This window comes from Myotis brandtii, unplaced genomic scaffold, assembly GCF_000412655.1.
Source record: "Myotis brandtii unplaced genomic scaffold, ASM41265v1 scaffold514, whole genome shotgun sequence".
NCBI lineage: Eukaryota > Metazoa > Chordata > Mammalia > Chiroptera > Vespertilionidae > Myotis > Myotis brandtii.
Window position 1 is genome coordinate 462683 of NW_005369591.1, and position 4155 is coordinate 466837.

Genomic DNA, 4155 nt, shown 5'->3' on the forward strand with positions numbered 1-4155 from the left:
TTGGTGTTTGCCAATTTAATTATGATGTGTCTTGGTGTTGGTCTTTTGGGGTTCATCTTGTTTGGCACTCTATGTGCTTCTTGGACTTGTGTAGTTTTTTTCTTGCCAGTATCAGGGAAGTTTTCTGTCATTATTTCTTCAAACTGGTTTTCTATTCCTTGCTTCTCCTCCTCTCCTTCTGGTACCCCTATTAAGCAAATTTTGTTGTGTTTTGTGTTGTCCCAAAGCTCCCTTAGGCTCTCCTATTGCTTTTTAAGTTTTTTTCCAGTTGCTCCTGTGTTTGTGTGTTTTTTCCTACCTTGTCTTCTAATTCGCTGATGAGGTCCTCAGCCTCTTCTAGTCTGCTGTTTAAGCCTTCCATTGTGTTCTTTATTGCAGCTATGCCGTTCTTCATTTCCTCTTGGTTACTTTTCATGTTGGTGACATTCTCATTCAGCTCCTTATAATTCTCATTGAGTTGTGTGTATTTGTCATCCAGCCGTTTGAGCATCCTTATAACTATTACTCTGAATTCTTACTCTGATAAGTTAGTAGACTCAATTTCATTTAACTCTCTTTCTGGTGATTTCTCTTTTTCTTTCCTTTGTGGATTGCTTTTTTGTCTTCCCATGTTTTGCTGTAATGTTTTGATTGTAGCTCCAATTACTTTGCTACCCAGATTCTTTGGGGTATGGTGCTACTGGTGTGACCTCTCAGGTCTCCTGTGCTTGGTAGTCTAGTGTAGCTCCCTACTTCAGCTATTTGGGCTCTCTTGATGTAGGCCTGCGAGCTGGAAAGGCACAACTGAGGTGTCTCAAAGTCAGCAGCCGTGGAGGGGGTGTCCCAATTTTTGCTCTCTTGTGCCCTTGGTTGAAATCACGTGTGCCCAGCGGGGACTCACAGTGGCACCCAGGAACCGTCTGTTGGGGTGGTGGGGCTCAGGAGGCCTGCGTACTGGAAAGGCATGACTGTGGTTTTCAGAGTTCTGTAGTTTTGGGGTGGGCAGAATCAGCTTTAGCTGCTGCCTCCGTGGTTGGATGCACGCGATCCCAGTGGCAGTTCACAGGGGCACCTGTAGTGTGTTTGCCAGCAGGGTGTACTGACACACTCTGAAGGGCCCTGGCACTGAAGCCAATGGATTGCAGTGTCTGTGGGCAGGTATCCCAGAAGTGGGAATTCAGCATTTCTACAGCCCAGCAGTGCATCTTGTTTTTTAAGTGCGTGTCCAGCGGGGCTCACAGTGGGGCCTCAGTGCTGCATGTGGAGCGGTGGTCTTGGGAGACCTGCACGCTGGAAAAGCATGCAACTGTAGTGTCCCAAGTTCTGCAGCTGTGGGGGTGGAAACTCAGTTTTTGCTGATGCAACTGTGGTGGATAGGCATGCCTTCCCAGTGGTGGCACACAGGAGCACCTGCAGTGAGTTTGCTAGTGCAGGCGCACTGAAGCACTCTGAAGGGTCCTGGCGCTGAAGTTGTGCAGCTGGGTGTGTGTGGGCAGTTGTTCAGGCAGAGGGAATTCAGAATTTCTACTGCCCAGGGGAGTGCATCCCTATTAGTCCAAGATCAGACACAGCAGAGGCTCACTGCGGCTTCCCAAAGTGCCCTGTGAATAGATGGGCTTAGGGGGAATGAGCAACTCTGGCAGTGTGTTTGCCGGTGGTGCTGAGCTCTGAGGCACTCTGAGGGGCCCTGGCGCTGAAGGGTCCTGGCGCTGAAGTTGTGCAGCTGGGTGTGTGTGGGCAGTTATTCAGGCAGAGGGAATTCAGAATTTCTACTGGGGGGCAGTGCGTCTGTGTCTGTACAAAATCACACCCAGCTGGGGCTGATAGTGACTCCCAAGAGAAGTCTATGGAGTGGTGTGCCTCGGAGACCTGCGCGCTGGAGACGTTTGAATGTGATGTCGGAGGTCTGCCGCTGGGGAGGGGGAAGGTTGCACTTACTCCTGTGGGAGCGGTGCACTTTTGGAGGTGGAGATCCCAGGGTCTGCGATTCTGCGGGTGTGGCTGCAGGATTTTGGCTGGAGTGGTTGCTGGGTCGCGGGCAGTGTCCAAGGCCTGTCTGGGTGGTGGTGCTGATGAGTTCCTACAAGAGGCCACTCTCCCCTTTAAGATGGTGTGGGCTCTGTGCCTGTGTCCGGCAGACTGGGGAGTGTCCGCAGCGGTGGTAGTCTCTCCCTGTCCCAGAGAGCCTGGTCTGCCAGCCTCTGCTGCTCCTGCCAGATTTAACTGTCCCTCACTCACTCGCATACACACCACACACAGCCACACAATCCCCTGTCATCCCCTTACTCACTTCCTATCCCTCAACTCTGTCTGCCAGTCGCCATCTTTTTCCCTCCTCCATGGTGTTTTCTTATCACAGCTATATCACTCTTTATTTCTTCTTGATTGTTACATAAGTTGTTGATTTTTTTCATTCTTTTTGGTTTATGAACTTTATGATCCTTATTCTGAATTCTTTTTCTGACATATTACATTCCTCTGTTTCACTTATCTGCTTCTTTGGGGATTTCTTCTTTTCTGTCCTTTGGGGGTTTCTTTGTCTCCCCAATTTTACTCTCATTGAAGGATCTAGGTGTCCAGTTTTGCGGGGGCTGCTCCTTGGGCAGAGGAGGCTCCTCGGGCGGCTGCTGCTCCTCGGGCGGTTGTGACAGTGGCTGCTCCTTAGTGGGCAGTTGCTCCTCTGGTGGGTGCTTCTTGCAGCAGTGGTGGCTCCTCTGGCTGGTGGGGGTAGGCTGCTCCCGCAGCTGCTGCTCCTGGGACAGGGGCTGGCTGCTTGCACGGGCTGCTGCTCTTTGGACTGGCGTGGGCTGCTCACGAGACTGCTATTCCTTGGATGGAGGCAGGTTGCTCGCAGGTCTGCTGCTCCTCGTATAGGGGTGGGCTGCTCGCATGGTTGCTGTTCCTTGGACTGGGGGCAAGCCGCTTGCACAGCCCTTGCTCCTCAGATGGGGGCAGGCAGCTTGTGCAACTGCTGTTCCACTGACAGGTGTGGGCTACGTGCAGCTGCTGCTCCTCAGATGGGGCAAGCTTCATGAGGCTGCCACTGCTCTGACTTGGGCAGGCTGCTCTTGTGGCTGTTGTTCCTCAGGTGGGGGCGGGCTGTGTGAGGCAGCCAATCCTTGAACATGGGCAGGCCACTCGCGGGCCTACTGGTCCTTGGACTGGAGCAGGCCATATGAGGCTGACGCTTCTTGGACTGGGGTGGGCTGCTCCTGGTGCTACTGCTCCTTGGATGGAAGCAGGCTCTTTACGTGGCTGCTGCCCATGTGGTCACTATACCCTGGGCTAAAGCATTGGGCCGTCCAGAGGGGAGCGTGTTTTCGATCTCACAGGAGCCTGTGCCTGGGGTGGCTGGAGTCTCGGTGACTATGGGAACACAGCCAAGGCAGCAGGTCCCTGGCGGGGGTGGCTGCAGAGTCCTGGGTGTTATCTGAGGGCACCCTGGGTGGAGATGAGGCTGGGGTCCAGGTCACAGCAGCTCTCCTTTTCAAAGATGCACAGCCTCTGCAGGAATAGCCAGCCTTGCTGGGACTGTATGCAATGGTAGCAGAGGCTGCCTTATTAGGCAAGCCCAGTTAGCCTGCCCCCGAAGGTCCTGTGGGATCTAACTGTGCCTCACTCACACACATACAAACACACACACACACACACACACACACACACACTACATGTCCACACAGTCCTCTTCTGCTCCCTCACTCCCGCCCTCTCCCTCACTGCCACCTTTTCCTTCCTCTGTAGTTGGGTCTGGAGTGTTATTGACCTGTTTGTGGATGGAATCTCCTCTCCGGGTGTTGTGGTTATGTGACTTGCTCTCTACCACATTGTCAAATAGGATAAAATTCACCTCAACAAGACACAACACAAAGGGGACAAAACACGAATGTACTCTTGACACCGATAACCCCAATATAAGTGACCACCAGCGAAAGGAGAATTATGGGAGAGAAAAGAGAGCACAAATGATATTGAAGAGAGAAAAAATGGTATGAGAGAAAAGAAAAAGGAAGAAAAAAGAAGACAAAGGGAAAAAAATATTTATATATGGGGAGAAAACACCTGAGAACAAACAGGTAAACCAAAACATACAAACATCAAATTCCCAGTAAAGAGGGTGGGGGCAGAATCTTATATACAGAAAGTAAGGTTAAGAATTGGATGAATATGGGGAGGACC